General features: G+C 36.8%; 1 long non-coding RNA gene across 1 annotated transcript in view; it reads right to left on the bottom strand.

Moving 5' to 3' along the window:
• The window catches only part of LOC134808281 (uncharacterized), a 229,124-nt gene that overhangs the window by 128,607 nt on the left and 74,847 nt on the right, over nt 1-25,670 (bottom strand). The window lies entirely within an intron of this gene.

Here is a 25,670-nt window from a genome sequence, read left to right on the forward strand (position 1 = left end):
TTCCCCAGATTCTTAAAGTAAGTCTCAATAATAACATAGACAAAATTGACATGCATAAGTATCATTGATCCATGAATTATTCACTTTCCTTCTTCACTTATTAATATGTCTGGCTATTTTACCTGCAATTAGCTGCTGCGACAAAAGATTCTTGGGGCAAGAAAATACAAATTAAATTGTGGTTTTAGTTTTCATCATTGAATTTTGATTGAATAAAAACCCAAAGTTTTATATACTTAGAGAAAGCACTCTTAGAATTTCCTTCTGCAGAATATATCCGAGTAACACTTGAAATTAACTGGCTCATATCAGAAATATTGGAAAACAAAAAGTATATAAAAAGACAGTTTTATCTCTATAGTAGAAGCTGTTTCTTTATAATAAATAACTTGAAAAAAATTTAAAAACTAAAAGTTAATGAACTAATCTTTTGAATCGTCTTCATTTAAGACATGGAATTAAGCAAACTTCCTTCAATATTCCTTCAAGCCGATTGCCCTTCATCATCTTTATTAATATCATTTGAATGTTTAGTTTCATTTAATATTAAAATATTATTTTGAACATTTAGTACTTTTTCTTAAAAATCACTTTGACATTTGTGCTGTGGATTATAATTACAATAATTTTTTGTATCACTGCCTGTTTCACTGAATGCATACAATGCTAATCAAAAGTCATGTTGACACTGGGCTGCTTCATTCTTCAATTCTTAATTCTGATTCCTTTCTCAGTTTTTATGTATTTCTTTTAAAGGTAACTTTTTTTCAGGAAGATTATTTGAATTAATAGACTTTCAAATACTTTTTAAAATTGATATTAATGATCGTATTTATTTATGGGGTAGAGTGTGATGTTTCAAAACATGTTTACATTGTATAATAACCAAATCAGGGTATTTAGCATATTTATCAACTCATACATTTATCATTTCTTTGTGGTGAGAACAAGTTATTCTGAAATATATAATATTGTTAACCATAGCCACCCTATTATGCAATATAAAACATCAGAACTTATTTCTCCTGTCTAACTGTAACTTTGTTCCAGAAATTATTCCTCTCCTCTAACTGCAACTTGTCTCCATTGGCCAATCATTCTCTACTCCCTAACTCTGGTAACTACTATTCTACTCTGCACTTCTGAGATCACCTTGCTTAGATTCCACATATGAGTAAGATCATGTAGTATTTGTCTTTCTGTGTCTGGCTTATTTCACTTAACATAATGTCCTTCAAGTACATCCATGTCACCACAAATTCCAATATTTCATTCTTTTTATGGCAGAATAGCACTCCATTGTATGTAGATACCCACATTTTCTTTATCCATTAATAGACACCGAGGTTGATTCTGTATCTTGGCAATTGTGAATAGTTTTGCAATAAACATGGAGTGCAAATATCTCTTCAGCATACTAATACTATTTCCTTTGAACATATATCCAATAATGCAGTTGCTGGATTATATGGTAATTCTATTTTTAATTTTTTGAGAAACTGCCATACTGTTTTCTATAATGGCGGTACTAATTCACATTCACATCAAGAGTGTATGGGTTCCCTTTATTCTATATCCACACCAGCATTTGTTATATTTTGTCTTTTTAATAACAGCTATTCTAATTAGTTGAAGTGATATCTCACTGTGGTTTTGAATTGCATTTCCATGATGGTTAGTGATATTAAGCATTTTTTCATAAACCTATGGATGACTTGTGTATCTTCTTTTGAGAAATGTGTATTTGAGCTTTTTGTCCATTTTAAAATCAGATTTCCTTTTTTGAGTTGCTTGAGTTCCTTATATATTCTGACTATTAGTCCCTTGTTGTATACACAGTATTTGACACATTATGTAGGTTGTCATACATAGCTTTTATTGTTTTGACGTATGTTCCTTCTATGCCTAGTTTATTGAGGTTTTTATCATGAAGTGATGTTGAATTTTATCAAGCGCTTTTTCTGGATCGATTGGAATGATCATGTGATTTCTGTCCTTGATTCTGTTAATGTGCTGTCACATTTATTGATTTGAATATGTTGAACCAATCTTGCATGCCTGAATGAATCCTTCTTGATCATGGTAAATGATCTTTTTACTATGCTGTTGAATTTAGTCTACAAATATTTTGTTGAAGATTTCTGTGTCAATTGTTCATCAGTGATATTGGCCTGCAGTTTTCTTTTTTTGTTGTGTCCTTGTCTGGCTTTGGTATCAGGGTAATGCCAGCCATGTAGAAAGAGTTAGGAAGAATTCTCTCAGCTTCGATTTCTTGGAATAGTGGGGAAAGAATTGGTATTAGTCCTTTTCTAAATGTTTGGTAGAATTCATCAGGGAAGCCATTCAGTCCTCAGCTTTTCTTTGATAGGTGACTTTTTATTATTGATCCAATCTCATTAGTGGTTATTGATCTGCTTAGGTTTTCTATATCTTCATGATTCAATTTTGGTAAGTTCTATGTTTCCAGGAATTTATCCATTTCTTCAAGTTTTTCCTATTTATTGGCATGTAGGTGTTCATAATAGTCCCTTATGATTCTTTTATTTCTGTGGGGACAATTTGTAGTATCTTTTTTGTCTCTGATTTTATTTATTTGGATCTTTTCTTTTTTTCTTAGTCTAGCTAAAGGTTTGCCAATTTTATTTAATATTTTTATTCATTTTAATTATTTTTTGTATTTTTTAAGTCTATTCCATTTACTTGTGTTCTGGTTTTTATTATTTCTTTCCTTCTACTAATTTGGGGTTCTTCTTATTTTTCTAGTTCCTTGAGGTGCAATGTTAAGTTGTTTATTTGAGATCTTTCTTCTTTTTTATGTAGTTGTTTATTACTATAAACTTCCCTCTTAGAACTTCTTTTGCTGTACCTCATAGGTTTTGGTATATTGTGTTTTAGTTTTCATTTGTGTTAAGAAATTTTTAAATTCCCCTTTTGATTTTTTTCATTGATCCATTGGTAGTTCAGGAGCATGTTGTTTAATTTCCATGTATTTTTAGTCTCCAATATTCCTTCTGTTACTGATTTCTGGTTTTATACCATTGTGTTCAGAAAAGATACTTGGTATGGTTTCAGTCTTTACATTTGTTAAGACTTATTTTGAGGACTAAAATATGATGTATCCAGGAGAATGTTCCATGTGAAATTGAGAAGAATGAGTATTCTGTAGCTGTTGGATAGAATGCTCTGTATATGTCTGTTAGGCACATTCGATGTAGGGTGCAGTTTAAAACCACTGTTTCTTTGTTGAGTTTCTAACTGAATGATCTGTCCATTGCTGAAAGTGAGATGTTAATATTCCCTCCTATCGTTGCATTGAAGTCTAGCTCTCCTTTTAGATCTATTAATATTTGCTTTATATATTTAGGTGTTCCAATGTTGGAAGCATATATTTAGAATTGTTATATCCTCTTAATTGATCTCTTTATCATTAAATTATTAAGTTATAATGATATTATTTGTCTCTTCAGTTTTTGACATAAAGTCTATTTTATTCAGCATAGCCACTCTCGCTCTCTTTTGGTTTCCATTTGCTTGGAATATCTTTTTACACCCCTTCACTTTCTGTCTGTGTCCTTACAGGTGTCCTATAAGTAAGACTCTTGTAGGCAGCATATAGCTGTGCTTGTTTTTTATTGTTTGTTTGCTTTTATCAATTTAGCCACTCTATGTTTCTTAAGTAGGGAATGTAATGCATGTATATTTATATATAGTTATTGATAGGTAAGAATTTACTACTGTCATTTTGCTAATTATTTTCTAGTTGCTTCTAGATCCTTTCTTCATTTTTTCATCTTTTACTATCTTCCTTTATGGTTAAATGATTTTCTCTAATAGAATTTTTGATTCCTTGGATTTTATTTTTAATGAATCTATTATAAGATTTGCTTTGCAGTTACCATGAAGTTTCTGCTGCATTTGATCTCTTGGTTGTATGGACTGAATATCTGTGTCCCCTTAAAATGCTAAAATCCTAACCCACAAGGTGACAATATTCAGAGGTAGGGGACTTTGGGAGTTGATTAGGTCATGAGGGAAGAGTCCTTATAAATGGGATTAGTATCCTTGTAAAAGAGGAGTGAGAGAGCTCCTAGCCCTTTCCACCATGAGATAACAGTGAAAAGGTGATCATCTATGAACCAGAAAGCTGACTCTTACCAGACACTGACTCTGTTGACACCTTGATCTTGGACTTCCCACTCTCCAGAACTGTGGGAAATAAATTTCTATTGTTTATAAAACAACCAGTCTAGGGTAGTTTGTCTTAGCAGTCCAAATGGGCAAGGCATTTGGCAAATAAATAGATTGTATCATATTTCTAATTAATATTTTCAGGAAGCCCTATCCAGTAATCTAGGCAATAGAGCCAGTATAGAGAGTTCGATCACATATTTTAGGCCCCAGAGTAGATTCCAGAAGGCCCAATTATTCAGTTAGTATGTCTATACTAAATAAATTACTTAAGTGCTACTCTCTTCTTTGCAAGCACAATCATGGACAAAGACATATAAAAATAATCTTTTAAATACAGATGAAGCAGTAACATCACTGAAAAGTTTATTTTTGCCCAATCACTTGAGTAAATTTCCAGGAGGAGATATGCATGATTATGATGCCATCTTGGATTCACAAATTGCTGTTTTTATGAAAAACTCAATGATAATTAATAGTGCAGATGACATAAAGATTGAAATAAAATCAGCTCATATGAGCTATAATTGTAAATTATGTTGAGATTGCAAGTTCTAATCTTTTAGACAACAAAGCTAAAGTTTTCCTTTTGTGCAATCTAAATAATTACTCTATGTTAAAACACTTTATTACTTTATCTATTTTGTTAGGACTCACGTGAGAGTCTTATTATATGCTCTCATAAGAAAATGTATGAGAAAATAAAAAGAAAGGAAGAATGAAGGTCAAAGTCCATCTAAAAAGAGGGACTGAGAAGGTAATATTTTACTAGCATAAGGTTCCAATGCTCAAGTAAAGCTGGTATTTGAAGCCAACCAAGAAAACAGTCAGAAAATGATGTAGTTTGAATACCTCTTTTCTTCCCTAGAGGTGTAAAAGGATGCCATGTGGGATCCTTTCACTTTGGAGGCACTCCAGAGAAATATCTCACCAAGGTTTCATAACAGATAGGGGGCCAAATGCATCCTGGATAATATTCTTGTGGTGTGTGAAGACGGTGTTAAAGAGCCAGAAAAGTCATTTTCAGGTTTCTTAAGCCAGATAAGGAAAACACACACACACACATACACACACATACACGTTGAACCTGACAGGATTCCAGATGAGTTTTAATATTTTAGAATATCCAACCTGTACCTACATCATTCCAGTTCCTCACAGAGATGAGGCTGTGTTGGTGTTAGCCTCTCATGACCCGTGAGAAACACCACCAGCCAGAAATAGAACTGAGAGGGGGCTGGAAATGCATAGGTTGAGGTTCTGGCACGAAAATGGTGTATTAGAACTCATGAGAAACTTTTGTAGGATTTTTAAGACATGTAAGGTAAAGATTTTAGAAAAGTTCCCACTGAGAAACAGAGGGCACCTAACAAAGGTTTATTAGTATTGGCCACCAATATATTCTTCTATTGCAGCCCTTAGGCAGTTGTTTAAAATGAAGGGGGAAATAAACTGAGGAGAGGAAAAGGAGCAAATCCTTTGGAAAGCACAAAAGTCTCCAAACAGTTCCAATCTTAGAGTGTTATGATGTTAAAAAATGAGACACACTATCAGGAGATGAAAGTTCAAAGAGGACTCAGCTTTGTGTTGGATAAACAGGAACATATGCCCAGCCTCAGAAATATTTCAAATGTGTTGTGAAACTTCACTCAGTTAGGAGAGAAATGTTAGAGTTCAACTGTGAAAAATTCAGTTGCATATTTGAAAAAAGCAGGTGCTGGGAAAGACCACAAACTTTCTAAGCATGTCAGCACTATACACCACAATAGTAAACAGAATAAAAATGTTATTAAGGCTTAAAAAGGTTTTCTGAGCAATGGATCAGATGAGTCTAAGTAACATTTACTTATCATTGTGTAAATGTATTCCTCTAAGAGAAAAATAAAAGTTAAAAGAAAGAAATTGAGACACTGGAAATATTTCATTGTCGATTTTTAAAAATTTTATTATTATTATACTTAAAGTTTTAGGGTACATGTGCACAACATGCAGGTTTGTTAGCAAGACTAATAAAGAAGAAAAGAGAGAAGAATCAAATAGATGCAATAAAAAATGATAAAGGGGATATCACCACCGATCCCACAGAAATACAAACTACCATCAGAGAATACTATAAACACCTCTATGCAAATCAACTAGAAAATCTAGAAGAAATGGATAAATTCCTCGACACATATGCCCTCCCAAGACTAAACCAGGAAGAAGTTGAATCTCTGAATAGACCAATAACAGGATCTGAAATTGAGGCAATAATTAATAGCTTACCAACCAAAAAAAGTCCAAGACCAGATGGATTCACAGCCGAATTCTACCAGAGGTACAAGGAGGAGCTGGTACCATTCCTTCTGAAACTATTCCAATCAATAGAAAAAGAGGGAATCCACCCTAACTCATTTTATGAGGCCAGCATCATCCTGATACCAAACCCTGGCAGAGACACAACAAAAAAAGAGAATTTTAGACCAATATACTTGATGAACATTGATGCAAAAATCCTCAATAAAATACTGGCAAACCGAATCCAGCAGCACATCAAAAAGCTTATCCACCATGATCAAGTGGGCTTCGTCCCTGGGATGCCAGGCTGGTTCAACATACGAAAATCAATAAATGTAATCCACCATATAAACAGAACCAAAGACAAAAACCACATGATTATCTCAATAGATACAGAAAAGGCCTTTGACAAAATTCAACAACCCTTCATGCTAAAAACTCTCAATAAATTAGGTATTGATGGGACGTGTCTCAAAATAATAAGAGCTATCTATGACAAACCCACAGCCAATATCATACTGAATGGACAAAAACTGGAAGCATTCCCTTTGAAAACTGGCACAAGACAGGGATGCCCTCTCTCACCACTCCTATTCAACATAGTGTTGGAAGTTCTGGCCAGGGCAATCAGGCAGGAGAAGGAGATAAAGGGCATTCAATTAGGAAAACAGGAAGTCAAATTGTCCCTGTTTGCAGATGACATGATTGTATATTTAGAAATCCCCATCATCTCAGCCCAAAATCTCCTTAAGCTGATAAGCAACTTCAGCAAAGTCTCAGGATACAAAATAAATGTTCAAAAATCACAAGCATTCTTATACACCAATAACAGTCAGAGAACCAAATCATGAGTGAACTCTCATTCACAATTGCTTCAAAGAGAATGAAATACCTAGGAATTCAACTTACAAGGGACATGAAGGACCTCTTCAAGGAGAACTACAAGCCACTGCTCAATGAAATAAAAGAGGATACAAACAAATGGAAGAACATTCCATGCTCATGGGTAGGAAGAATCGATATCGTGAAAATACCATACTGCCCAAGGTAATTTATAGATTCAATGCCATCCCCATCAAGCTACCAACGACTTTCTTCACAGAATTGGAAAAAACTACTTTAAAGTTCATGTGGAACCAAAAAAGAACCCACATTGCCAAGTCAATCCTAAGCCAAAAGAACAAAGCCGGAGGCATCACACTACCTGGCTTCAAACTATACCACAAGGCTACAGTAACCAAAACAGCATGGTACTGGTACCAAAACAGAGATATAGACCAATGGAACAGAACAGAGCCCTCAGAAATAATGCCGCATATCTACAACTATCTGATCTTTGACAAACCTGACAAAAACAAGCAATGGGGAAAGAATTCCCCATTTAATAAATGGTGCTGGGAAAACTGGCTAGCCATATGTAGAAAGCTGAAACTGGATTCATTGTCGATTTTTATGGGAAATTTATAAAATCAAGGGAAATTTGAGTAGAAATCACCACATATCAGGAATAAGTGATCTCTGCTGAGGGAGGTTAATTTGTTCATCAGAACAGCCCTATTCAATACATTTTGTTGATTTATGAGTTGTGATGGTCTAGGAGAGTATGCATAGCTGATCAGAAATCTTTTCTTAATCCTGTTACTAAAGGAATTTTAATATATTTACTCCATGCTTCTTCTAAGTGGCTTATATTTCTATTTCTTTTATGTCCACTCTACTGTCCACTCATTTAATGAGTACAGTATGCCATGAATAGTGAAAGGGAGTCAATAAATTTCGATTGATTACCTAAGCAAATACTCGGTACCTAAAACAAAGGGAAAGTCAAGCAGTTCCAACCCTGTTGGAGAGCAGATCTGGCTCTGATTCAAATGCATGGGCCGTTTCACCAGCTTCCTCAAGTCGCAGTGCTCTCCTCCTCTATCCCAGCCACACAAGGGCATCCCATTGCTGGGGCCACTCCACAAACACTTACCCTGATGACTTCCCCTAGGCCCCAACCCTCAACCATAATATCTTAAACCCTGGGCCTTTACTGTTAAACCTTACAATTTACAAGTTGTCTTGGAGAATATCCACATAGAGGCTGATGAGGATTATCATGATCAGAGTACTGCTGACTATAATTATTAATTGTGCCTTGTCCCTTATCTGGAAGCCATGAAGTGCTTTCTCCTAATCTGGAAAGTTAATCCATGTTACTATGCCACTGGAATAAGGGGTTAACCTCCCCAATTAACATTTGCATTTCATTGTGAAAGAACCTAGACAGAAGAAAAAGTAGGCTAACAGGTTAGCAGAGTTGAGGGAAGCATTTCAGAATGGAGTCACTCTTCTTTTGAAACCCACATTGCCTACTCAACAACACCTTCTCCCCATTGCAGACTTCCTGTAAACTCCGGTTCTCATTAAATATTTTGGAGGAAACATTTAAAAATACGGTAAAGGCCGGGTGTGGTGGCTCACGCCTGTAATCTCAGCACTCTGCAAGGCCGAGGCAGGTGGATCACCTGAGGTTGGGAGTTCGAGACCAGCCTGACCAACATGGAGAAACTCTGTCCCTACTAAAAATACAAAATTAGCCGGGCTTGGTGGCTCATGCCTGTAATCCCAGCTACTCGGGAGGCTGAGGCAGGAGAATTGCTTGGACTCGGGAGGTGGAGGTTGCAGTGAGCTGAGATTGTGCCATTGCACTCCAGTCTGGGGAAAAAGAGGGAAACTCCCTCAAAAAAACAAACAACCAAAAAAAACCCCAAAAAACTTAAAAATGCAAGTACACTCTCCAACACACACATATCCCATCATCATATAGGTACTATTCACTTCCCAGAATTAACAAATGCTAACAGTTTGTCACGTTGGTTCAATTTTTATTTTTATTTTTGGAAACGGTGTCTCACTCTGTCGCCCAGGCTGGAGTGTCACTACGCCACTGCGCCATCTCTGCTCACTGCAACCTCTGCCTCCCAAGCTCAAGTGATTCTCCAGACTCAGCCTTCTGAGTAGCTGGGACTACAGGTGCATGCTAATTTTCTGGGCTAATTTTTGTATTTTTTGTAGAGACAGAGTTTGACCATGTCACCCAGCCTGGTCTGAAACTCCTGGACTCAACTAATCCACTTGACTCGGCCTCCCAAAATGTTAGGATTACAGGCGTGAGCCACGGTGCCTGACCCTATTTTCTTTTTCAAAAGAGCATTTCAGATAAATTTGAAACAACATTTGTTACTCCTTCTCATCCTTTCTCCCTCTCACCTTCACTCTCCAGAGATAATCATTATTTGATTTGTATCTTTCTAGGTCATTAAATACATGCATCTATTTAAAAATAATATATGGTATTGCTTTGTGTGTTCTTTTAATTTTTCCTAAGTACATTCATGTTGTACATATTCTTCAGCTTGCTTTTTATCACTCAACATTGTATACTAGATTGTCCTATAAATAAACAGGTAATTAGTTTGGTCACTTTAACTGCTATGTCGAATTTTTTATGACTGATGACACCATAGTCTATTTCTTAATTCCTCTAATAGATATTTCCAAATTTTCACGATTTCATACAATACTATATGAATATCCTACACACATCTTTGCACATGTGCCATAACTCTCTTAGGGTGCTTATACCTCCAAGTAGAATTGCTGGGTTGTAGGGTCTGAGTACTTTCATTCTTACTATACAGTATCAATTGTTTCTCTAAAAGGAATTGCATGAATTTACATTCCCAGCAGCAATGTCTGATAGTTCCTTCTTTGTTATACACTCACCAACACTTTATATTATCAGTCTGGTATCATTGTTGAACCTACATAAAAAGGAGGAAACTGAGGGACCTAAAGGACCCCTAGCTTGATCAAAGCTACACACTTAACACATAGCAGAGCCAGGATTTACACCTTCGACAACCCACACTCTACAACACTTCACTCTACTAGCTCCCAATAATTTCTTCCTTGTAAGTAAATTACAAAATGAATGTAAACACTTAGCCTATTACCTAGTATAGACAAACTCTATAAATGTTATTTTTATTTCCCATAAAGACTATTCTAAACTTTTCAACTTTACTCCAACCTTGAATATGCTCCCACAGATGAACTTGTATCACTGTGCTCCAATATCTCCTGTAGGACAGTAGAACCATAGAATCTATGGATTGTCTATTCAATTTCATGTAATGAAAATCTCATTACCTACAGGCCTCCAACTTTGTCTTCACCTTCTCCTACTCCTCCTCATCCTCCTTATACTCATCCTTCAAAACTCTCTCAGGAAACCTCACATGACCAAAACTTTGCAAACAGGTTAGGAACCTGAAAGTGATGCACTTTTAAATTTCTTCTTCTGACCTACATGTAAAGTACTCAGTATAATGCCTGGAATAGAGCATGTGTCCAGTAAATGCCAACTTTTCTTATTTGGATTCCTTGGTATCAGTGTGCCACAAGATAATCATTTCCACTTGGCAGGCTGACTTGAATTTCTGCTGCAGCATGAGTGGAATATGGGTATAAGACACAATGAGATATTAAAAGAAAAAAAAATTCACCTTCCTCTTTTCTTTCAACAGAGAAAGCATTTCACTTTCTTTGCCAAGGTAACTCCTCTACTTGTGTCCATTATCTTATTCACTTTTGCCTCTTCCAGGACGTTTCCCCCTCTTTCAAGTCTTCAATCTTTCATCCTCTTTTATTCTCTATAATTTTATTTTATTAACTTTAAGATACCAACAATTGTAAAGAATAAAAAAAAGTCATCAAACCAGGATAGAATATGTTATCCCTCAGATAGTGACACAGATTTTCATCATATATCATGGTTAAGCCTACACGAAAAGAGAAAACAAAACTTTGCATATACACAGGACTACTGATGCTGCTTTTGCACACAATTTTGTCCTCTGTGTTATCAAAAGTGTTGGCAACCCACTATTTCTTAAGATTGCTCCTCTGTTGTTTCCCAGACTTTCTTTCAAATGCTTCACCCACCCTCTAAGCTTTGACATGCATGTGTTGACAGTGACTAAAAGTCATGACTGCTGCCTAGCTCAACAGCAACGGTAAAATGCATCCTGATTTCAGAAATATTAAAATGTGGACAAAAATATACCACAGAAACAATAAAATGTAGTAGACACTTCTCCTCAGCTTGTAAACATGATGAAGTCACCCCATAAAGTTAATGAGAAAATTGAATATTGGAGGTAGAAACACAGTGAGGAAAAGGAGATGGGACCAAAAACTTCTCTTTCTATCTCTTTGAACCAATGAAGTGCTTGTTAATTAGTAATATTTATTTTAGATGCATTTATTAAAGATTCTGGTCCAGTATATTTACTTTGTTCATTGTGTTCAACATCATTTTTCTGTACATCATATGCTTTTTGAAAATTTAACTAGGGAAGTTTTTTTCATAAGATTATGTTTTTTATGGCTTACGAAAGGTTAGGTTATAAATATTTCAATACACTTAATTCAGATAGTTGACTCACAGACCTCTGGGTTACAGTATATTATAGATCCCCCAAAATGCGAAATCCATCTACATCTAACCCATTTTTAAAAATTCTAATAACACTGTTTGGAAAAAAATGCTAATGATTTCCATATATTATTTTGATGTATTTTTACTGTATATATTTAAGGTGTATAACATGATGTTTACATATACATACACATGGTGAAATGATTACTGCAGTCAAGAAAATTAATATATCCATCACCTCACTTAGTTACTTTCTAAATTTTGTAGTCAGAGCACCTAAAATCTACTCTCTTAGCAAATTTTTAGTATAAAATACAGTATTAACTATAGTCCTCAAGCTGTGTATTAGCTCTCTAGACTTATTCATCCTACATTACTACAACTTTATACCCTTTGAATTGGCAAAATTTTATATTCTCGTAAAGAAATCCTGGCAAAACTTCCAAGATTATAAAATAGCTGCTTCAAAACATTAAGAAATAAAATTTGTTTTTTAGCTATAAGTAGATGAATTATTTTATACATACTTTTAAAAGTGATATTTTATCATAATAATTTATAGGAAAATGACTTAATTATCTCATATTATACAAATTGTTATATTTACCTACTTGAAATCCTAAGTAGTCCTGAGTTATTTCTTCCTGAACAATGGAACGTTTTGAAGCACAGATCAAAGAATCAAAGAGATAAAAATTAAAACAGTAAAGTTCCTTTTATTCCTTATGCCCATCTTGCTCTCAAGAGTACAAAATGAATAACATTATTGGTAAACAAATGAAAAATAAATACATGCATTATAGCTGAGACATTTTAAATCTGGACATTCATTTTGAAGGGTATTTTGACATTATGTATAAAAACATTAATTTGTGTAAATGCCTTGATATGGATTGGCTGTGTCCCCATCCAAATCTCATCTTGAATTGTAGCTCCCATAATTCCCACATGTTGTGGTAGGGACCTGGTGAGAGATAAATTGAATCATGGAGGTGGTTTCCCCCATACTGTTCTTGTGGTAGTGAATATGTCTCACGAGATCTGATGGTTTTATGGGGGAAAACCTCTTTCACTTGGCTCTCATTCTGTCTTGTCTGCCATCATGTAAGACGTGCCCTTTGCCTTCCACCATGATTATGAGGCCTCCCCTGCCATGTGCAACTGTGAGTCCATTAAACCTCTTTTTGTTTATAAATTACCCAGTCTCAGGTATGTCTTTATTAGCAGTGTGAAAACTGACCAATACAGTAAATTGGTACCAGTAGAGTGGGTGCTGCTGTAAAGATACCTGTAAATGTGGAATCGACTTTGGAACTGGGTAACAGGCAGAGGTTGGAACAGTTTGGAGGGCTCAGAAGAATACAAGAAAATGTGGAAAAGTTTGGAACTGCCTAGAGACTTGTTGAATGGCTTTGGCCAAAATGCTGATAATAATATGGACAATGAAATCCAGGTTGAGGTGGTCTCAGATGGAGATGAGGAACTTGTTGGGAACTGGAGTAGAGGTGACTCTTGCTAGGTTTTAGTAAAGAAACTGGTGGCATTTTGCCCCTGCCATAGAGACTTGTGGAACTTTGAACTTGAGGGAGATGATATAGGGTATCTAGTGGAAGAAATTTCTAAGCAGAAAAGCATTCAAGAAGTGACTTGAGTGCTGTTCAAAGCAATCAGTTTCAAAATGGAAACAGAGCATAAAAGTTCAGAAAATTTGCTGCCTGATGATGCGATAGAAAAGAAAAATTCATTTTCTGAGGAGAAATTCAAGCCAGCTGCAGAAATTTGCATAAGTACTGAGGAGTCAAATGTTAATTGCCAAGACAATGGGAAAAATGTCTCCAGGGCATGTCAGCAACCTTCTCAGCAGCACCTCCCATAACAGGCCCAGAGGCCTAGGAGAAAAAAATGGTTTCATAGGCTGGGCCCAGGTTCCCCTGCTGTGTGCAACTTAGGGACTTGGTGCCCTACGTCCCAGCTGCACCAGCCATGGCTAAAAGGGGCCAAGGTACAGCTCAGCTTGAGTTGTGGCTTCAGAAGGTGCAAGCCCCAAGCCCTGGCAGCTTCCATGTGGTGTCAAGCCTGCAGGTGCACAGAAGTCAAGAACTGAGGTTTGGGAACCACTGTGTAGGTTTCAGAGGATGTACGGAAATGCCTGGATGTCCAGGCAAAAGTTTGCTGCAAGGGCAGGGCCCTCATGGAGAACTTCTGCTAGAGGGATGTGGAAGGGAAATGTGGAGTTGAAGCCCCCATACAGAGTTCCCACTGAGGCACTGCCTAGTGGAGCTATGAGAAGGGGGCCACCGTCCTCCAGATCCCAGAATGGTAGATCCACCAACAGCTTGCACCATGCATCTGGAAAGGCCACAGACACTCAACACCAGCCCATGAAAGCAGCCAGGAGAGGGCCTACACCCTGCAAAGCCACAGGGGCAGAGCTGCTCAAGACCATGGGAACCTATCTTTTGCATCAGCATGACCTGGATATGAGACATGGAGTCAAAGGAGATCACTTTGGAGCTTTAAGATTTGACTGCCCTGCTGGATTTTGGTCTGCGTGAGGCCTTTAGCCCCTTTGTTGTGGCCAATTTCTCCCATTTGGAATGGCTGTATTTACCCAATGCCTGTATCCTCATTGTATCTAGGAAGTAACTAACTTGCTTTTAATTTTACAGGCTCATAGGCGGAAGGGACTTGTATTGTCTCAGATGAGACTTTGGATTGTGGACTTTTGAGTTATTTTGGGGACGAAAATATGATGTATCCAGGAGAATGTTCCATGCAAAATTGACTTTTGAGTTAATGCTGAAATGAGTTAAGACTTTAGGGGACTGTTGGGAAGGCATGATTGGTTTTGAAATGTGAGGAGATTAGAGTTGGGAGGGGCCAGGGGGAGAATAATAGGGTTTGGCTGTGTCCCTACCCAAATCTCATTTTTTATCATAGTTCCCATAATTACCACATGTTGTGGGAGGGACCCAGGGGGAGATAATTGAGTCATGGGGGTGGTTTCCTCCATACTATTTTTGTTGTAGTGAATAAGTCTCACGAGATCTGATGGTTTTATCAGAGGAAACCCCTTTCACTTGGCTCTCATGCTCTTGTCTGCTGCTATGTAAGATGTGCCTTTTGCCTCGTACCATGATTGTGAGGCCTCCCCAGCCACGTGGAACTGTGAGTCCATTAAACCTCTTTTTCTTTATAAATTACCCAGTCTTGGATATGTCTTTATCAGCAGCATGAAAATGTACTAATATATGCCTTAACCTAGCAATTCAAACTATGAAAATTTATCCTAATACCTCTATGAAAAAGCTAGAAAACCTAGAAGAAATAGATAAATTCCTGGAAACATACAACCTCCCAAGATTGAACCAGGAAGAAATTGAATCCCTGAACACACCAACAAGTACTAAAATTGAAGCAGTAATAAAAAACCTACCAACCAGAAAAAGCCCAGGAAAAGACAGATTCACAAATGAATTCTGCCAGATGTATAAGGAAGAGCTGGTACCATTTCTACCAAAACTATTCCAAAAAATTAAAGAGGGGACTCCTCCCGAACTCATTCTGTGAGGTCAGCATCATCCCAAACCTAGCAGAGACACATACACACAAATAAAAGAAAACTTCAGGCCGATACACTTAATGATTATAGATGCAAAAATACTCTAAAAAAACTAGCAGATCAAATCCAGCAACGCATCAAAAAACTAATTTACCATGATCAAGTAGGCTTTATCTCTGGGATGTAAGGTTGATTCAACATACACAAATGAATAAATGTGATTAATCACATAAACAGAACTGAAAAGAAACCGCATGATCATCTTTTAGGTGCAGAAAAGGCTTTTGATCAAATTCAATATCCCTTTATGTTAAAACCCCTCAACAAATGAGACATTGAGGTAACATACCTCAAAGTAGTAAGAGCCATCTATGAAGAACCCACAGTGAACATCATACGGAATGGGCAAAAGCTAGAAGCACTTCCCTTGAAAACTGGAACAAGACAAGGATGCCTTCTCTCGCCACTCTCATTCGACATAGTGCTGAAGGTCCTAGCCAGAGCAATCAGGTAAGAGAAAGAAATAAAGGGCATCCAAATAGGAAGAGAGGAAGTCAAACTATCCCTGTTTGCAGATTATATGATTCCATACCTAGAAAACCCTATAGTCTCTATGCACAAGCTCCTTGATCTGATAAACAACTTCAGCAAAGTTTCAGGATAGAAAATCAATGTACAAAAATCAGTAACATTCCTATACATCAGCAACATCCAAGCTGAGAACCAAATGAAGAACACAATCCCACTTAAAATAGCCTCAAGAAGAATAAAATACCTAGGAATACAGCTAACCAAGGAGGTAAAAAACTGCAATGAGAATTACAAAACACTGCTAAAAGAAATCAGTGATGACACAAACAAATGGAGAAACATTCCATGCTCGTGGATAGGAAGAATCACTATTGTTTAAATGTCCATACTGCCCAAAGCAATTTACAGACTGAATGCAATTCCTATCAAACCACCAATGATGTTCTTCAGAGATTTAGAAAAAACTATTTTAAAATTCATATGAAGCTAAAAAAGAGCCCAAATAGCGAAGGCACTTCTAAGCAAAAAGAAAAAGAACACTTCTAAGCTGGTGGTATCACATAACCCTACTTCAAACTACACTACAAGGCTATAGTAACCAAAACAGCATGATACTGGCACAAAAAGAGACACGAAGACTAATGAAACAGAAAAGACAGTGCAGAAATTATGCCACGCACCTACAACTATCTGGTCTTCAACAAAATCAGCAAAAACAAGCAATGAATGAGGAAAGAACTTATTCCATAAATGGTGCTGGGATAACTGGCTAGCCATATGTAGAAGATTGAAACTGGGCCCCTTTCTTACACCATCTACAAAAATTAACCCAAAATGGAAAAAGACTTAAATGTAAAACCTCAAACTATAAAAACCCTGGAAGATAACCTAAGAAATACCATTCTGGACATAAGGCCTGACAAAGATTTCATGATGAAGATACCAAAAGTAATTGTTAACAAAACCAAAAATTGACAAATGGGACCGAATTAAACTAAAGAGCTTCTGCACAGCAAAAGAAACTGTCAACAAAGTAAACAATGTACAGAATGGGAGAAAATATTTGCAAACTATGTATCTGACAAAGGTCTAATACCCAGAATCTACAAGGAACATAAGGAAATTTACAAGCAATAAACAAACAACCATGCCTGCTAAAAAGCGGGCAAAGGAAATGAACGACTTTTTTCAAAAGACATACAGGCAGCCAACAAGCATATGAAAAAATGTTCCACAACACTAATCATTAGAAAAATGCAAATCAAAACCACAATGAGATACAATCTCACACCAGTCAGAATGGATGGCTACTATTATAAAGTCAAGAAATAACAGATGTTGGCAAGGTTGTCGAGAAAAGCAAATGTTTATACACTATTGGTGGGAATGTAAATTAGTCCAGCCATTGTGGAAAGCAGTTTGGAGATTTCTCAAAGAACTTAAACAGAACTACCATTTGACCCAGCAATCTCATTACTGGGTATATGCCCAAAGGAATATAAATTGTTCCACCATAAAGACACATGCATGTGTATATTTATCAAAGCACTATTCACAATTGCAAAGACATGGAATCAAACTGAATGCCCATCAACGGTAGATTGGATTTTTAAAATGTGGTACATACATACCATGGAATACTATGCAGCTGTAAAAGAGAAATTAGATGTTCTTTGAACCAACATAGACAGAGCTGGAGGCTGTTATTTCAAGCAAACTAATGTCAGAGGAGAAAACCAAATATTGCATATTCTCACTTATAGGTGGGAGCTACATTTTAAGTACACATGGACACAAAGAAGGGAACAAGAGACACTGGGGTCCACTTGAGAGTGGAGGGTGGGAGGAGTGTGAGGATTGAAAAACTCCCTATTGCGTACTATGCTAATTACCTAGGTGACAAAATAATCTGTACACCAAACCCTGTGCCACACAATTTACCTACATAACAAACCTGCAAATGTCCCCTGAACCTAAAAGTTAAAAAAAATTAGTTATCCTAAGGCAGCAATTAGAAAAGTACTCAAAGCTATGGACAGAAAGATGCTTGTTAGAGTCATTTAGAGTAGTGAAACACCAAAACAGTCTAAACGTTCAACTATAGCTAGTTAACAAATTATGGCATATCCATTTTTAAAAAATTATTTTTATTTGAGACAGGGTCTCACTCTGCCACCCAGGCTGGAGTGCAATGTTATGATCATGGCTTACTGCAGCCTCAAACTTCCTGGACTTGGGTGATCCTCCTACGTCAGCCTCCTGAGTAGCTGGGACCACAGGCACACACCACCATGCCCAGCTAATTCTTGTATGTTTTTGTAGAGACTGTTTGGCCATGTTGCCCAGGGTGGTCACGATCTCCTGGGCTCAAGTGATCCACCTGCCTTGGCTTTCCAAAGTGCTGGGATTACAGGCATGAGCCACCACACATAACCTGAAAAATTATTTAGCCAATAAAAGTTATGAGTTAGATCTCGATTTACTGACATGATGTGGCAGAGAGAGTAATGCCTAGTAGTGTTCCACTTGCTTCTTTCATTTCTTGTCTCCCTTGCAGTTAGGTGAAGCTATGTAACTCATTCTAGCCAAAGAAATGTGGAAGTCAAGTGTGCCACTTCCAGACTGAGGCAATTAAAAGCCCTTGTAAGATTTCCAATTTCTCCCCTTAGAAATGGAGGAAGTAGGGCATCCAAATACTGCAGCTACAAGATGATGGAGTTTCCATGAGCTTAGATCCCTGAGTAGGAATGTATGGCACAGAGCCCTCCATTAACCTGTTTGGGATAGGTAGCACGAATAAGAAAGAAACTGGTGTGGTATTCAACCACTTAGAGTTTCAAATTTTCATACTGCAGCTTAAATTGGCCAAGCCTCGCTAACCTAATACACATTCTAAAAGATTTATGACACATTAAACAAAACAAGTGTCGATGATAAAATATAAAAAAGGTAACAGTTTGTTTTTGTAAAACAGAATGACAGTATTTTGTTTCTTCTCATTTTACAAATTAGTTTAATTTTTTTAACCTTAAGAATTAATTTTTTTCCTTTGTAAAAAACTTTAGAACAAAATAAATTATATACCATGCTCAACAAAAGTAGCTTCATTAATGGATAGATAGAAAACAACAAAACACACCTAAATTTTACGAGCTTTTTTACAAGCTAATAGTTTTTAGAAATATGGAACACAGGGATGGACAAAGAGAGAAGATTTCTCAGTCCATGTCTGTGTGTTGGGGTGTGGTATGTGGATGCTCAGATGTTCCAGCCCCGAAGCAAGTGAAAGAAGATTCTTTGTGGCAGTAGGAAAGTTGTGGTATTGTACAATGTGGGATGGAAAATTAAGAACAAATGTTCTCTCTATGGAAAAATGCCTTGGGAGTAAATAATGAAGCTGGAGATGAAGAGCAGAACCCAGCTTTATCCAAGAAGCCACAGAGGTAGCTGCCTGAACAGAGAATGTCATTTACATAAAGGTTTTGTGGCCCAGATGAAATTCTGAAAGTTTGTGTTTTCCGGTGTGCGCAGACCCTGAACCCTTCTCCTCTGGCTCCGCTCAGCCTCTCTTCCTTCTCTACTTTGTCTCTATGCCTGTTTTTTACCTTCTCTCTTCCATTTTATTTTCTGCTTATTTTATTCTCAGGAACCATCATGACCTCAGGATATTTTCCATTACTCAGAAACCTTCCCACTACTATGAAAGCAGGCAGGATGGCAACAGAATTGCGTGGCCTTTCAGATGAAAGTAAATTTGGAAAAATTTTCTTCCATTCCCTCATATTAAGACTGAAGGTTGTAGAGAAGGATGGAAAACGTGAGTGTTACTGATTTAGTGAAGGTTATTGCTTTAAAGGCAGAAGATTGTTTTCCCTGATATTGGTTAGCCTGGTGGGGCAGATGTTAGGACTAGGTGCTTTTCTTTGTTGCTGCACACAGATTGGCTTACTGGTTTACCTGTTTTTCATTCACTAAGGCAAATCCCTAAGCAAGGAGCTCCCTCGTTCTCTGACATGACATTGATGTAAGCTTTATTAAAAGATACCGTTCTTAAAAGCAGAAAGAACTGAATGGGGGGTTGATTTTGTGCCACGGTGATAATGAGGATCAGCTAAGGAGGTCTGTTACTGGCAGAACTGGTGTGTGCTTGAAGACACACAGTGGTGCCAAGAAACAATACAAAGTGTGAGAACAAGCAGACTGAGTCATGATCCATTGCAGATTCTAAATTGTACACTTCTGTCTCTATATATAGCTCGTCAAAAGTGACATTTCTGCTGTCATGAGAACTTTTTAGATTGCCATCACCGTGAGTACAGCAACAACAATAGCATTTCGTTATATTAACGGTATCTGAATCCCACAGCAAGATGTAGTTGCTCCTGACACATTTAACTTGGGGAATATTAGGCTGGGAGAATCTCTGGGGGAAACAGCGTACTGCTTCTTAAATCTATGAAAAGAGGAGTCATTCCGGTTGACATAGACTATAGAGTGTTGTACTTTTTTGGATCTGGCTGTCAGAAATCTCCAAGTATGGTGTGAAAGATGTATAACATTCTTTCAGCAAGGCTATTTTTTTTTCAAGCGGTATTATGTGGGTTTGAAACCAGAATGGGAGTGCTCTTGTTAATAATTCTTCCGCATGCTGATTGTGCAGCTGAGGTGCTAAAGGTGAGGGGGTACGACATTTTCAAATGTACGGAGAAAGAAAAGCATTTTATAGGGTCATCTGTATTTCTGTTGTTATTTCTGCCTTTTAAACAAAAGGACATCTTTGGTTCATTTTGGGCAAAAGCTCTCATTTATGCAGACACATTATAAAATAAAATCTTCCTTTGTTTTATAAGTCAAAAAAATTATGGGGAATGCCTTGGAGATACTTTAATGAATGATCTCTTTTAATTATTTATTTTCCTGTGTGCATTTTCAAAAAATATCTCTGATTAAAAAAAAAACTAGATGTCATCAAAACATAGAAATGTTCTGACTACAGAACTCTTATGATGATCTCACATAGAGAAAATGCACGCTAAACAAGTATTAAACACGCACACTCACTGTACAGGAGTAGAATGAAAAAGACGCTAGAGTGTTTTATTTTGTTTATTTATTTATTTATTTTTTATTTTTTGAGACCGAGTCTTGCTCTGTCGCCCAGGCTGGAGTGCAGTGGCGCCATCTCGGCTCACTGCAAGCTCCGCCTCCCGGGAGAAGCTACAGTTTTTATCCTCAAAGAACGATATCTTTTTAAGAAAACTCTTAAGTACTAGTTTTTTCTTTTTTACTTAAAAAAATATATATAGCAGGCTGGGTGCGGTGGCTCACGCCTGTAATTCCAGCACTTTGGGAGGCGGAGGCAGGTGGATCACGAGGTCAGGAGTTCAAGACCAGCCTGACCAACATGGTGAAACCCCATCTCTACTAAAAATACAAAAATTAGCTGGGCGCGGTGGCAGGTGCCTGTAATCCCAGCTACTTGGGAAGCTGAGGCAGGAGAGTCACTTAAACACAGGGGGCGGATGTTGCAGTGAGCCAAGATCACGCCACTGCACTCCAGCCTGTGCAAGAGAGTGAGACTCTGTCTCAGAAAAAGAAAAAAAATACAGCAAAATTCACTCTTTGAAGTGTGTAGTTCTGTAATTTTGACAAATGAATACAGTTGTGTCACTACCACTACAACCAAGATACAGAACAGATCCTCAAAGCATGTCTCCCAGTCCCTTTGTAGCTGAGCTGCCCCCAGTCCCAAACTCTGGAAACCATTTGTTTTTTGCCTCCATTGTTTTCCGTTTTCCAGAATGTCATATAATTGAATCATACAGTATTGTGGTCTTTGGGGTCTGGTGTTTTTCACTAAACAAATTGCATTTGAGATTCATCCATATTGTTAAATGAATTTATAGTGCATTCCTTTTTATTGTCAAATAGAATCCCATTGCATAGGTGTACCATAATTTGTTTATTCATGAACAAGTTGAAGGGTTGTTTCCAGTTTTTGCTAATTATGAAGTTACTAAAAATATTTGTGTACAGATTTTCATTTAAACACAAGCATTTATCTCTTGGGTAAATACCTAGTTGCAGGATTATTGATTCACATGGTGAGTATATGTTTAACTTTAAAAGAAACTGGCAACCTGTCTTAGTGGCTATATCATATTGTATTCCCACCAGAAGTGTAGTACAGGAGTACCATTTGCTCAGAATGCTTGCTCACACTTAGTATTGTCAGGTTTTTAAAACTTTTCTTCATTCTAATAATTGGTCTGTAGTGACATTTCCTTATGGTTTTAATTTGTATTTCCTTAATGACTAACAATGTTGAACATCATTTCATGTTGCTGTTATCCATGTATTTTCTCAGTTGATTTATTTGTACAATTTTTTGCCCATTTAAAAAAATGGATCTTTTGTTTTCTTACTGAATTTTGAGAGTTCTTTGTATGTTCTAGATAAAAGCCTATTGTTAAATATGTGTTTTGCAAATATTTTTGTGAAGTCAGTACCTTTACACCCTTTTAGCAGTGTCTTTTACAAACCAGGTTTTCATTTTGATGAAATCCAGTTGATCACCTTTTTTGGTGCTTTTGGTGTCATATCTAAAAGATATGCTTGGCCCCAAATCACAGAATTTTTTTTACTTTTTTGTTCTAGGAATTTGATAATTTTAGATCTTACATTTAAGTCTCTGATCTATTTTAATTTTTATATAATGTATGAAGTATGTGTCAAAGTTCATTTTTTAATATTGATATGCAATTCTCTTAACATCATTTAGTGAAAATTCTGTACTTTCTCCATGAAATTGCCTTTGTACCTTTGCTAAAAATCAATTGGTCAAATGTGTGTCTACTGTTGACTCTCAATTCCGTTCTGTTGATATTCATGCCTGCCCTTTCACCAATACCACACTGCTTTGGTTACAATAGTTTTATAGTAAGCCTTAAATCAGCTTAGGTGAGTCTTCCAAAGTCTTCCTCTTTGAAATTGTTTTGGCTATTCTAGTTCCTTTGACTTTCCATGAGAAATGTAGAATCAGATTGTTAATTTCTACAAAAAAATACTGCTGGAACTTAGATTGGAATTCTGTAAAATCTATGTAACATAATTTTTCGGACATAAAGAAACTTCTGCAAAGCACAACTAAAACGCCTAACAGGCATCCTAAAATCAATTCATATGAGCTAACATTCCTGTTTGTGAACTTGGCATTTGATAGTTATGTGACATCTCTCTTTTAAAATGGTACCCATTAGATAAAGCATTGGAGAAAATATTGAGATTACAAAACCTGTTTATTGGCCCAATACGCTATGTTGGTGGGTCTTATAAATCACAACTTAGTTTTCAGGTGGGTAAGTCAACTGAACAGGCCTTCAAAGTTAACATAATTAGGTATAAAAAGATAGCTCATCCTAATAATATACTGTGCTTACTTGTGTCAAAATAGCAAACTTCAAACTGGAAACATGATTCTTTCTGCCCAGGAGGATTGAGTGATATCACACAGAGAACCACTGTTTCCCGCAGTGTCCTGTCTGTTTGTCCTATTTAAACAATGACAACACAGCTGCGTAGGAACACAGGCTCTAACTTAAAGTATGAGAAAGAGGGATGTAAAAGAGTATTCACATTATATTGGAATAATTCCTAAATCAAAGGGGGTTTATGAAAGGGAGCCTGAAATTTATGTTCATGGGGCCCTAAGATCACTATTGTGTTAATATCACAGAAAGAATATCACCCTTTTCAGCGTTTCATCTACACCCTGTTTGTTTCTTCCCTTCAACTGAATTGTTTGATGCACTGCCAGTTTTCTTGGTTTCCTGGTGATTTCCATTGTAGAAGTTGTAAAAATCTTTTAATTGCACCAAACAAAGTACTCAACCATTATTGACATGGTGCTGGCTTGTGTCTTGAGAAATTTTCAAACAAAGTCTGTGGATAAAAGTATAGCAGCATGTTTTGCACATTGAACGGGAGAAAAATAAAAGAAAATCAGCTTTTTTTTTCTTGTTGTCACATGCTTTCTGGCATCATTTTAAATGTATTTATAATACTGCTGTCATTAATATTATGCTCACTTGGTTGAAATTATTTTGTTTCTCCCTTTGGAAATAGAGCTGCTCAAGACTGATAAATAATAACACATTATATAAGTACTGTGGATTATTTAACATTCTGATTAATGAGATATTTTCTACCCCAAAATGACAATCTTTAAAGCTTTGCAGATGTAAGCTTGTCAATGTCAAATTACGAATAGTGTTTACGTTTGAAAGATGAATCTGATACATTGGTAAAGTGGTTAATTTTGCTCTCAAACCTTTTTCATGAAATCTCTAGTGGAGTAATGAGGATGAAAAGTTCTCATTAAAAACTGACCTTGTCTATATGGCATTGAGCCAAACCAGACCACACAAGCTCTTACAGGTTCAAAGATTTTTGAGAATATAGATTCAGATTCTGTTAAGGTTGTTTTCATTTTTGGTTGACTATCAGACCCTTTAACAGGCATGGCAAAAACTATAAAAGAGGTGAGGGTACAAGTGAGTGAACTAAGGAGCTGGAGATAGAACACAACTCCCTCTCCCTGTAACCTCTCATGTTCTGATATTCCACAAGGAGCTCACCCAGTCACGAGAGCTGGAATGTCAGGCTCTCTTCTTCTTAACACTTCTTTCAGTTGGAGGGTGAGAGGGGCATCAGCGCTCAAGGCTTCACTGTATTAGCACGTGAAGAAATCCGTGCTGTGCCGTTACCTACTCCCCACATCATCAGCCTTTCTCATCAGGGCACTAGGCTGGGCCATGACCTGGCACAGGGGTTCTTCCTCCAAATGTGCTGCAAATCTACCTGGTCCTCATTAGGCTATCTTCCTTCTCTTTGTCATGCATCCTTCCACTGGCAGAGATTTTGCTAAGCTTTGCTATTGCTTTAAAAGAAAGACATGTCCACAACAAAGAATATTTGAACACCAGATTCCTCAGCCTTTGTGGCTAATTTTTAACTAATTGAAGAGGCAAGGAAGTTCTCAGGAAGCTAACTCAGATGAAGACATAAGAAGAGCAATTGGGTAATCATAGAATAAACTAAAGCCTGATTGCTACTGGATTTTTTTTTTTCAGGGAAAGTTTTTTTCAAAAATGTTTCATGCAACCCCAGAATCATCAAACATATGTGATATAAAAAAGCATCAAAAGGAAAAGAGACTAAAAACTGGTTTTACAACAAAATGGTTCCAACGACTTTTCCAAGCTCTAAAGATTTCTATGTCCTTGGATTCTCAGCCCTTCAGTCACTTTAGAGCTATAAAAAGAAGTAGAATAAATGTCCTGACAGCATAGTTTATTCAATCAAATAGAGCAGATTAAAATCAAGTTTATCCACGTAAAGAAGTATTCTTTATAGTGTTAGGAGCCCCCTTGTTCTCTCAATGAGTAAGAAGGATCTCTCCTCACTGTAAGGGAGTTGCCTTCTAAACACGTGTTTGATGTTGTCAAACATCTTGAGGATTACAGTCTTCTTCACAATAATGTAACACTATGATATCAACCTTGAACATTTAAGACGGGAGATGAAGACTGAGGACAGAAGAAAAGTGCTATTGCTGTTAGGAAG

This window comes from Pan troglodytes, chromosome 15 (genome assembly GCF_028858775.2).
Source record: "Pan troglodytes isolate AG18354 chromosome 15, NHGRI_mPanTro3-v2.0_pri, whole genome shotgun sequence".
Classification (NCBI taxonomy): Eukaryota; Metazoa; Chordata; class Mammalia; order Primates; family Hominidae; genus Pan; species Pan troglodytes.